At 37.6% G+C, this 12,491-nt stretch overlaps 1 long non-coding RNA gene across 5 annotated transcripts in view; it reads left to right on the forward strand.

Annotated features, from left to right (window-relative positions):
• Positions 1-12,491, forward strand: part of LOC103886213 — an 88,297-nt gene that overhangs the window by 16,709 nt on the left and 59,097 nt on the right. The window lies entirely within an intron of this gene.

Genomic DNA, 12,491 nt, shown 5'->3' on the forward strand with positions numbered 1-12,491 from the left:
AGTGAAACCCTGTCTCTACTAAAAATACAAAAAGTAGCTGGGTGTGGTGGCACATGCCTGTAATCCCAGCTACTTGGGAGGCTGAGGCAGGAGAATCACTTGAACCTGGGAGGCGGAGGTTGCTGTGAGTAGAGATCGTGCCACTGCACTCCAGCCTGGGCAACAGAGCAAGACTCTGTCTCACACACACACACACACAAAAGATTTCAGTGACATAAATGACAAAATTGGATTGTGTGTAGCTCCTGTTGTGGTAGCTTTAGCTCTATTTGCCTATCAGTGTTCAAGAAAATGAAAGTGCTACTTTTATAGGGAATACCCTGATTCCATTCAAATTTAAAAAAACAGAAATGAGAAGTCAGAGCTAAATTCTGGTGTACATACCTCTATTACTGTACTGATTGCATTTCAATTGTTTGTTTTCTTGTTTACATGCTCTCTACCCCTTAAGGACTTGAATTGCATTTTGTTCATCTTTTCTTGACGAAATCATAGGTACAATAAATGTTGGTTTTTAAATGAATGTAAAAATAGAGAAAATAAGGCAAAAAAGAGAGTAAGGTTTCACATGGTAGAAAAGAACCTTTAACCATCAGTTCTTGATTTATTGCCTTTCAGCTTTGCATGCACCCTTCAATATATTCTCTGTCATAAACAATAAAATTTCTTCATGTATTTTCTTCTGTGAAGTGAATTGGATGTTAAACTCTCAGTAGAGAATACTGAACAGATATGGGCAGAGGAAAAGGCTCTCTTGAAGATTCCTATACAGACCATGGTTTGGTGGTGTGGGTGTGAGGATGTCTGGTGGCTCCTACCCTAGCCATGGACCCAAAACAAGATTCTCCTTTGACCTTTCAGCCTCAACCTTGCTATAACCTTTCCATAGCCCTCTTGACACAAAAACCTGGGCTCCTGCATGCACTTCAGAGAAGGCGGCTCTGAAAGCCTTTTGCTTTAACCAGCAACCAGACTTGCATTGTGCACCTGTGCCATGAATTACTGATCACCTCCTCCTTAGCATGCACTCCGACAGATGCCTATTTTTTTCCCAGCAACTCCAGACCAGCTCAGGCATGATAGAAACAATGGATTTCTCTGCTATCCAGCTGGCAAACCATGCTTTCTCCAACAAAGTCTGAATGCCTTCCAAGTTTGTCCTCCATTAGGTATTCTTGCAGAGCCCTAGGGTGCCATATACAATTTCCTTATATCTTATAGATACTCATTTATTATAGATAATAATTATTTATAGTAACCTTCCCCCATTTAACTTACCATGTGTTTTCTGTCTCCTGATTGTACTCTGACTGCTACAGTTTCTGTGCTACAAAATATCTTCTGAAGTTTGGCATAAGGGGCATACTTAACACTGGACATTTACATTAGTTTTATAGAAAAACATATTGGAACCCAAGAAAGTTATAAGTTCTTTCATTATTTGATTTTTGTCAGGAAATTTTGTGTTTATTTTTACCCCTATTAGTATTCTGGATTAGATAAATATAAATAAATTGTTTTGCTTCAGACTTATCATAATATTAGTTTTGAGCTGTGAGCCTTATACACATTGCTTACAAGTAAACGGGCATATGGAATCCATTAGGGCAAAACTAAAGATATTTCTCCTATTTGGAAAGATTATTTTGGGATATTAGGAAAATGTATTAGAAATAAGGAGACTATCAAAATTAGATGGAGGTTAATATCGAGCATGAATGAGTGAGAATATAATAATTTCATGGTTGCAGGCGCCATGAAGATATTGAAGGGGGTCATTGAGCATGCTATGAATCTGTCAGATTTGACTCTTCTAGTTTTTAAAAGTTTTAATTGACACATTGTAATGTACATATTTAAGGGATACGATTTGATGTTTTGATATATGTATATGTTTTATAATGGTCAAATCAGGGTAGTTAGCATATGTATCACCTCCGACCTTTATTATTTCTTTGTGGTGAGAACATTAAAAATCCTCTCTTGTAAGTAATTTGTAATAGACAACACCTTACTGCTACCCATAGTTACACTGCTGTGCACTAGAACAACATGATTTATTCCTCTTATCTAATTGTAACCTCTTAACTGTTGACCAACCTCTCTCTATCCTCCTCCTTTTTTTCTGTTTCTACATGACTGAGATCATGTGGCATTTGTCTTTCTGTGTCTGGCTTATTTCACTTAACATGATGTCCTCCAAGTTCATCCATGTTGTCACGAATGACAGAATTTTATTCATTTTTTTATGGCTGAATAGAATTCCATTTCGTAGATATAACACATTTATTCATTCATACTTTGTTGGACACTTAGGTTGATTCTCTGTCTTAGCTAGTGCTGCAATTGTACTCAGACTGCTACAGTTTCTGTACTACAAAATATCTTCTGAAGGTTGGCATAAGGGGCATACTTAACACTGGAAATTTACATTAGTTTTATAGCAAAATCTATTGTAGCCTAAGATATTGCAGGGAGTGGAGATATCTGACTGTCATACTGAATTCATTTCCTTTGGATATATACCCAGTAGTGGGATTGCTAGATAATATGGTAGTTTTAGTTTTTGGAGAAACATCCACATAGTTTTCCACAATGCCTGTACTAAATTATCTCACCAAAAGTGGGTAAGTGTTCCTTTTTCTTCACATCCTCTCCAACAGTTGTTTTCTTTTATCCTTTTTGGTAATAGCCATTCTAACTGGAGTATGGGGTTATCTCATTGTAGTTTTGATTTGCATTTTCCAATGATTAGTGATATTGAGCATTTTTTTTAATACAGCTATTGGCCATTAGTATGTCTGCTTTGAAGAAATGTCTCATAAAGTATTTCAACCATTTTTTAATGAGTTTTCTTTTTGACTGTTCAACTGTTTAAATTCCTTATATATTTTGGAAACTTACCCCTTTTCAGATGTACAGTTTGCAAATATTTTTTTCTATTCTGTAGATTATTTCTACTGTTAGTTGTTTCCTTTGCTGGCAAAAGCTTTTTTCATTTGATATAATTCCATTTGTTTGTTTTTGCTTTTGTTGCCTGTGCATTAGAGTTCTTATTTCAAAATCCTTGCCCAGCCCAATGTCATGAAGTATTTCTCCTATTTTTTCTTCTAATAGTTTCATAGTTTCTGGCTTTACATTTAACTCTTTAATCCATTTTGAATTTATTTGTGTATATGGTGACAGGTAGGGGTCTAATCTCATTCTTTTGCATGTGGCTATCCAATTTTCTCAGCGCCATTTATGGAAGAATCTGTCTTTTCCCCAGTGTATGTTCTTGCCACATTTGTTGAAAACCAGTTAGCTCTAGGCATGTGAATTTAGTTCTGAGTTTTCTATTATGTTCCATTTGTCTATGTTTCTGTGTTTATGTCAGCACTATGATGTTTTAGTTACAATAGTTATATGGTATATTTTGAAGTTAGGTAGTATGATGGTTCCAGCTTTTTTCTATTTGTCAAAGATTGCTTTGGCTATTTGGGGTCTTTGTGGTTCCACATAAATTTTAAGATTGTTTTTCCGTTTCTATGAAGAATGTTATGGGTATTTTGATAGGGATTGCATTAAATCTGCAGATTGCTTCGGGTAATGTAGTTATTATAACAATACTAATTGTCCCAACACATGAACATGAGATATTTTTCCATTTATTTCTGTCTTCTTCAATTTCTTTTAGTATTTTATAGTTTTTCATGTGAAAATCTTTCACCTTCTTAGTTAACTTTATTCCTAGTTAGATTATTTTTTGTAGCTCTTGTAAATTGAATTGTTTTCCTGACTTCTTTTTCAGATATTTTATTTTTATCATGGCACTGATTTTTTTTGTGTTTATTTTGTATCCTGCAACTTTTCTGAATTCCTTTATTAGTTCTAATGCTTTTTTTTGGTGGCATTATTAGGGTTTTCTACATATAAGATAATGTCACTTGACTTCCTCCTTTCCAAATTGCACATCTTTTATTTCTTTCTTTTGCCCAATTGCTCTGTCTAGGACTTCCAGTACAATGTTGAATAGCAATGTGGGCAACCTTGTTTTGTTTCTAATCTTAAAGTTTTCAGTTTTTCTACATTCAGTATGGTATTGGCTGTGGGTTTGTCAAATATGGCCCTTATTGTGTTGAAGCATATGTCTTCTATACCCAGTTTGGTGAGAGTTTTTATCATGAAGTGTTGTTGGGGTTGTTGAATTTTGTCACACACTTTTTCTGCATCTGTTGCAATGATCATATGGTTTTTGCCTTTCTTTCTGTTAAGGTAATATATAACATTTATTGATCTGTGTATGGTGAACCATCCTTGACTCCCTGGGATGAATCCCACTTGATCATATGAATGATCTTTCTAATGTGCTATTAAATATGATTTGTTAATATCTTGCTGAGAATTTTTGCATTTATGTTTTATCAAGCGTATCCACCTGTAGTTTTATTTCTTTGTTATGGCTTTGTCTGGTTTTGGAATCAGGGTAATGCTATTCTTACAAAGTGAGTTTGGAATAATTTCCTCCTCTTCAGTTTTCTGAAATAGTTGGAGGAGAATTGCTGAGTTCTTTAAAGGTTATGAAGAATTTGGTAGTAAAGACATCAGGCCCAGGGTTTTTCTATGAAGGGTGACTTTTTATCACTGATTCAATCTCCTTACTGGTTATTGGTCTGTGCATATTTTCTGTTTCTTCATAATTTAATTTTGGTAGGCTGTATGTATCCAGGAATTAATTCATTTCTTCTACATTATCAAATTTGTTGGTGTATAGTTTTTCATAACAGTATCTTATGATCCTTTGTATTTCTGTCGTATCAGTTCTAATGTGTCCTTTTTCATCTCTGATTTTATTTCTTTGCATCTTCTCTCTTTTTTTGGTCTGGATAAAAATTTATTCTTTTTATCTTTTCAGAAAGTTAACTCTTTATTTCATTGATCTTTTGAATTTTTTAAGTCTCTATTTTAGTTATGTCTTCTCTGAGCTTCCTTATTTCCTTTTACCATTTTGAGTTTAGTTTGTTCTTGTTTTTCTAGTTCCTTGAAGTGCATCATTATGTTTTTTATTATAATTTTTTATATGTAGGCATTTATTGGTATAAACTTTCTTTTTACAACTGAATTTTCTGTGTCCTGTAAGTTTTGGTATGTTGTGTTTTCATTTCACTTCTCTAGGAAGCTTTAAATTTCTCCTATAATTCCTTTATTGATCCATTGCTTATTAAGGAGCATGTTGTTCAATTTTAATGTATTTGCAAAGTTTTTGCAATTTATCTTGTTGATTTCCAGACATACATAGTTTTACTCAGAAAAGAGGAAATTGTGTTAGTCCATTTTCACACTGCTATAAAAGAACTACTTGAGACTGAGTAATTTATGAAGAAAAGAAGTTTAATTGACTCACAGTTCCACAGGCTTAATGAGAAGCCTGCCTGGGAGGCCTCAGGAAACTTACAGTCATCATAGAAGGTGAAGAGGAAGCTGGGGCCTTCTTCACATGGTGGCAGCAGAGAGAGAGACAGTGTGAAGGGGGAAGTGCCACATACATTCAAACAATCAGATCTCATGAGAACTCACTGTCATGAGAACAGCAAAGGGGAAGTCCACTTCCATGAGTCAGTCACCATCCACCAGGCCCCTACCTTGACACATGGGGATTACAATTTGAGATGAGATGTGGGTTCGGACACAGAGCCAAATCATATCAGAGATGATCTCTATCTTCTTTTTGTTATTATTATTATTATTATATTTTAAGTTCTAGGGTACATGTGCATAACGTGCAGGTTTGTTACATATGTATACTTGTGTCAAGATCTCTATCTTCTTAATTTGTTAAGAGTTGTTTCGTGACCTAACATGTGATCTTTATAGGAGGACATTTCTTGTGAAGTTGAGAAGAATGTGTATTCTGTAGCTGTTGGATGGAATGTTCTATAAATGTCTATTAGGTCCCTTTGATCTATGGTGCAGTGTAAGTCCAATCTTTCTTTGTTGATTTTCTGTCTGGATGATCTGTCCATTATTTAAATGGGCTGGCATATGCTTCAGCTAGGGAAAAAACAGTTCTGAGGCACTAAGCTGAACATAGTGCCTTACATTTGCAGTACTAATATTTGCTTTACATATTTGCATGCTGCAGTTTTGGGTGCATATATATTTGCATTTGTTATATCCTCTTATTAAATCAATCCTTATGTAATTATGAAATGACTTTGCCTATTTTTACAGTATTTTAGTTAAAATTCATTTTATCTGTTATGGTCACTCGTACTCAGTTTTGGTTTTCATGTATGAGGAATGTCTTTTTTCCATCTCTTCACTTTCACTGTTTGTTTTTAAGAACGAGGTGAGTCTCTTGTAGGCAGCGTCTAGTTGGGCATTTAAAAAAATTATTTAGCCACTCTCTATCTTTTTTTTTTTTTTGAGATGGAGTCTAGCTCTGTTGCCCAGGCTGGAGTGCAAGTGGCATGATCTCAGCTCACTGCAACCTCTGCCTCTGGGGTTCAAGTGATTCTCTGGCTTAGCCTCCCAAGTAGCTGGGGTTATGGGTGCCTGCCACCACATCCAGCTAATTTTTGTATTTTTAGTAGAGATGGGATTTCACTGTGTTGGCCAGGCTGGTCTCGACCTCCTGACCTCGTGATCCACCCCGCTCGGCCTCCCAAAGTGCTGGGATTACAAGCATGAGCCACTGTGCCTGGCCTCTCTATCTTTTAATTGGTGAATTTAATTCAGTTTGATTTAGAAATATATTGGTAGGTAAAGACTTCTCTGACTTTATTGTTTTCTGGTTGTTTTAAAATCCGTTGTTCTTTTATCTCTCCATTGTTTACCTCTGGTTTGTAGGTTTTCTGTTATGCTGCACTTTTTCTTTCTCTTTCTGATTTGTGCATCAGTTATAATTTTTTTATTTGTAGTTACCATGGACTAACATAGTCTTGCAATTATAACAGGCGATTTACACTGATAACAACTTGACTTTGGTTGCATGAAAACACTTTAGAATTTTTCCTCTGCCCCACAGTTTATGTTTTTGTTGCCCTAAAATTTTAAAATTTACATTTTTATCTGCTAGCTATTTTTTAAAATATTGTCTCTTTAGCCTTTCATACTAGTAAATTGGAAGATTTATAAAGCATCTTTATAATACTGGAATATTCTCAGTTTGAATATGAATTTTCCTCTACTGGTGAGTTTTGTACCTTCACATGTTTTCATGATAGTAATTGTTGTTTTGCTTACAGTTGTAGAACTCCCTTAAGCATTTCATTCTTTCTTTTCTTTTCTTTTTTTCTTTTTGAGACAGGGTCTCACTGTGCCACCCAGGAGTGTACAGTGGAGTACAGTGGTGTGTGATCATGGCTTATTGCAGACTCGACTTCCTGAACTCAGGCAATCCTTCCACCTCTGCCTAGTGAGTAGCTGAAACTGCAGCCACATGCCACCATGACCAGATTATTATTATTATTATTATTTGTAGATACAGGGTCTCACTCTGTTTTCCAAGCTGGTCTTGAACTCCTGGTTTTCAGGAAGCCTTCCACCTTGGCCTCCCAAAGTCCTGGAATTATAAGCATGAGTCACCATGCCTGGCCCTTTAAGCATTTCTTGTAAGGCCAGTCTAGTGGTGATGAATTCCCTCAGCTTTTGCTTATCTGTGAAGGCCTTTATTTTCTTCTTATTTTGGAAGGATGGTTTTGCTGAATACGGTATTAGTAGTTGACAATTATGTCTCTCAGCAATTTGAATGTATCATCCCATTCTCTCCTGGCTTATAAGTCTTCTGCTGAGAAATCTTCTGATAGTCTAATGGTGATTCCCTTATATGTAACTTGACACTTTTGTCTTGCAGCATTTGGAATTCTCTATTTTTCAAAATTTAATTATTATGTGCCTTGAAAAGGGTTGAGTCTAACTGAGGACTTTTGGGTTTCTTGGATCTGGATATTCATATCTATTACAAGATTAGGAAGTTTTAAGCTATTATTTTATTACATGGGTTTTCTGTGCCTTTTTCTCATCTCTTCTTCCCCTGGAACTCCTGTAATGTGAACATATGTTTGCTAAATGGTGTTCCCAAAGTCCCATAAGCTTTCTTTATTCTTTTTAATTCTTATTTCTTTTTTCCCCCTCTGATTGGGTTATTTCAAAAGAGCTGTCTTCAAGTTCAGAAATTCTTTTTTCTGCTTGATCTAGTCTGTTGTTGAAGGTCTGAATTGTATTACTGTATTTTTAATTCACTTTTTGAATTCCTCGGCTCTAATATTTTTGTTTGCTTTTTTTCTTATTTCTTTCTATTGAATTTCTCATTCAGATCATGAATTGCTTTTCTGATTTCATTGAATTGTTTGTCAGTATTCTCTTGTATCTTGTTAAGTTTCCTGAAGGTAATTATTTTGAATTTCTCTTCAGGCATTTTGTAAATATCCTTTGTGGGGGTTTTACTACTCATGTATTATTGTGCTCTTTTGGGGGTGTCATGTTTCCTGGATTTTTTTTGTTTGTTTCTCATATCTACTGATATGCTATCTACTGATACCTACACATCTAGTGGAACAGGTTGCTTTTTCCAATTTTATGAAATGATTTTGTAGGGGGAAAGTTCTTTTTTTTTTTTCTGTAGAGCATCCTGGGTGTCAGCTGGGTATAGTGCATTGGCTTTGTGTCTGTGTGGACTCAGTAGTGTGGTCTCTGTGTAGTTTCTTCAACTATATTTCTCATTGGCCAATATTTATGTTTGCCTCAGTGCCTTAGCTGTGGGAGTTTGTGATAGCTGGGGTGCATTTTTGCTGGGGGAAGGGGTGCCAAGCTGGTTGCAGGGCCAGACACATGCAGACATGGTTGGCCGGCCAGCAGTATGGCAGTCTCTCCCAGAACTGGGTTACACTGGGTTACTAACAGACTGGGTATCAGGGTGGGCACAGATGTGGCAGGCCATTGTTAGTGTGGTGGACCCTCTGGCAAAGCAGGGCTCTACTGAAGTGACTGTTAAACCATCCGCAGGCTCTCACATGTACTATAAACTGCCTGGCTGCCTGACGGGGGCACATGTGGGAGCAGTAACCTGGCTGGTAGTTTGGTGGTGTCCCTGCTGTGGAAGTCTGCTTATTACCCAGAGGACCTAGTTGACATACGGCTTCAAACACTGGGGTTTTAATCATTTGTCCAGCCTATAATCCTAGTACCCAGGGTCATGGTGTTTCAGGCATGCATGTGAACATGAAAGAATGATATTGGGACCTAGGCAATGGATAAAGGCAATGTCTTCTGGCCCCCAGGGTAGAACACACTCTAGCAGTGGGTCTGGTGTTAAGATGGTGCTATGTAGTAGCAGTTTACATCACAAGAGTGGGGGATTCACAATGTGAGTTCCTATTCCAGAACAATGCAGCTGTGCCAACTTCTAGCAACTCTCCAAAGTGAGTTTGGGACCTGTGAGGGCTAGGGGATTCTTCTATAGAAAGGACCACTGGCATCTGTGATGATAATGGTACTCCTGGGTGTGTTCAACTTTTCTTTTACCTGTAAGAAGAAATCCCGCCATCTCCAAGCTTATCCTGGTAGGGGAGACATTGTAAAGTGGCAGGGTAACTTGTACCCCTCTCTCTGGTGCTATCCTAAGTGTTTGTGGTCCACAGGATCTTTACCACTCCCTGCTGTTCTCTAGGGTACTTCATTAGTCACTCAACTCAAAATATAATTTTTTTCTTATTGTTTTGGTCCCTTTTTGTTGAGGTGGGGAAAGCCAGATGACTCTAGTTGGCATTTTACTGATGCCACTCCATGACTTTTCGATTACAGTTTTTACCAACTACAAAAATCAGTCTTCATCTAAGTGTTCCCTTTCAGTTCCTAAGTGTATCAGCTAGGATTCTTTCTGTTGCATCAGACAGAATACTAACTCTGACTGATTTTTAAAATATGGGGGATTTATTGGCTTATATAACTTGAAAATCCAGAGGATAGTTTCATTTTAAGTGTGGCCTGGTTATAGGCTCAAACAATGTGATCAGGATTTCATTCTTCTCTTTATTTCTTATCTTTTTCCCTGTTGGTTTCATTCTCAGTCTTCAGGGGTGGGAAAAGGAAGTTGTCACATAGAAGTTTTAAGCCTACATTTTCCTGCGTTAAAATCCCACAGAAGTGAAAGCATCTTTTTCTGAGTATTCTGATCAAATCCTTGCCTATGTTCTGATTGGAACAACCTGGGTACATGTTTAACCTCGAACTAAAGAACTAGCAGGGCATGGGTTTCTGCCCCCTTTTTGAGGTTGGATCACCACTCGAACCAGATAGATTGAGGATCAGTTGGGTGTCATTATCTAAAGAAATTCAGCGTGTGGTACCCTAAATAAGGCCAATAAAAGCTTGGTGGGAAATATACCAAATGTACATTGAACTAAGCATATCCTAAATGAGTCTGAGTGATTCTCAGTGGCCTCAATGCTGTCAGTCTACACTGGATGAGTCTTGCTGCTTTGAATCCAAGTATTCAGTTTGCTGAGCATAAGTACCTGTGTGACCATTGAACCATTCTGACTCTAATCCTTTATGGAAATACATTCAGAATTTGCCTGTTTTTTTTGTTTTAAGTTAGGTAGATTACCTGTCAGGTTTAGCACGTTTTGAGTAAATATGTTGGTTGTGGGCATCTGCCTTTCCATAGTTATCTTACCTGCTAAAGCATCTGTGCATTTTTAAAATCACTTCTTTTTGCTAACTACTTATTGAATATTCAATGCACCCATTTACAGTGTTTCAAGCTTGATAGTCTAAGATGTTAAAAGCAGACTGGAAGGTAGATGAATCTCTACTTTCAACTTCATTTTCCTCATTGATGATAAGAAAACTCACATTGAGGGCTTACTAAATAGTAAGCAGGTTTATAAACAATTTAGATATATTAACTTATCCTCACACAAAGTGAGGTAGATACTATTCTTATTATTTTACTTGTAAATAATTTGAAGCAGAGAGATATTAGATAATTTTCTCAGGGTCACAAGAACACAATGATGTGAACATTGAATTCTTACCCAGGTAGTTTGATATCAAGATGTGCTTTCCTAACAACTACACAATGCTGCCTCTGATGGACGCTCATACATTTATTCTTGATCATTTCCTCACCTTGCCAGATGTGCCCTGACTATACTGTTAATAGGCTTGCATTATTGAGGTGAGTCTTAGTGGCACAGCTTTCTCATGCCAGATATTTTTGCATAGCTGCTGAAACTTTTCATGTACCTTCTAGATACAGAAACAAACTAGGAGTCTTTAGCATATCCTGTGTTCCAAAGCTTGGAATTGAACAGCCAGCTCCCATGTAGAAACATATCCAGCCTGCTGGCTTCCTTTTGCACTTCTTTCTCACATTAAACTTCCCATTGCTTCAGCCGTCCTACCAGCACTTGAGGGAGGCAGAGTCATATAATGGGACAGGGAATCACTTGGGACTCAGATTTGGGTTGCAGTTCTAACCTGGTAGTTGAGATATGTGTGAATTTTGGTGTATTCATCTTCTCTGTGCTTCAATTTTTTCATATGTAATGTGCTGAAAAAATAGAACTTATGAAATAGAACTTGATTCAGTGTGGCTAAAAAGAAAAGAAACCACATTTCACAAATAATGCTAACGAATAAGGTTTAGGAGGAAATAATTTTGGAAATACAAATAATGTGCTGATGATGAGATAATGATAGGGACAGGAGGCAGGGAAATTCTGGGCACAAGAGAGCTGGTCCTGGCCAAGGGCCCCACGCTCAAGCTGAAAAGCCTAATACTGCGGCCCAAAGTGAGAACATACATCCCTGTTTTCCTGCTTGAATGTTGTCTTTTCTGATACCACCCGTAGCCCACCCTGCCCCCATCATGACCCTATAAAAACCCTAGAACTCAGCCAGGAGAGAGGAGAAGCAGCTGGATGACAGAAACTATGGTTGGACATTGGAGAGAAGCAGCTTGACTTCAGAGGGACAGCTTGACAGTGTAGCTTCAGAGATGAGTCTGGCATAGCCTCAGAGAGGAGTCCGGGGATGGCCGGACTCAGAGGAAGATTACCTTTCTGCTCTGTTCTTCCCACTGAGAGCCACTTTCATCAGCAATAAAATCCACCATGTTTACCATCTTCAGTTTATTCACACGACCTCATTCCTCCTGGACACTGCACAAGAACTTGGGTGCCACGAGTGCAGGTGCAAAAGGCTGTCACACTAACCCTCCACCAAGCTGTTACCACTTAAGCTGTCTGTAGACAGAAAAGCTAAATGGGCACTGTAACACTCCTTCTGGGGCTTCAGGGGTCGTGGGCAACCCACTAGATGCTGCTGCAGAGCATGCACGGAGTTTTGCCCCTGCCAGAGCCCAAAAGTGCTTGCCCTCACTCCTGCACCTGCTTACCCGTGCTCCCCATTCCACAAGGGGTAGAACAAGGGGTGTAAAAAAATTTATATTCTGTGATCACAAGTAGTTTCAGAAAAACTCTTAATCCTTGCTTTTCTTCTCCTGT

This window comes from Papio anubis, chromosome 7 (assembly GCF_008728515.1).
Source record: "Papio anubis isolate 15944 chromosome 7, Panubis1.0, whole genome shotgun sequence".
NCBI lineage: Eukaryota > Metazoa > Chordata > Mammalia > Primates > Cercopithecidae > Papio > Papio anubis.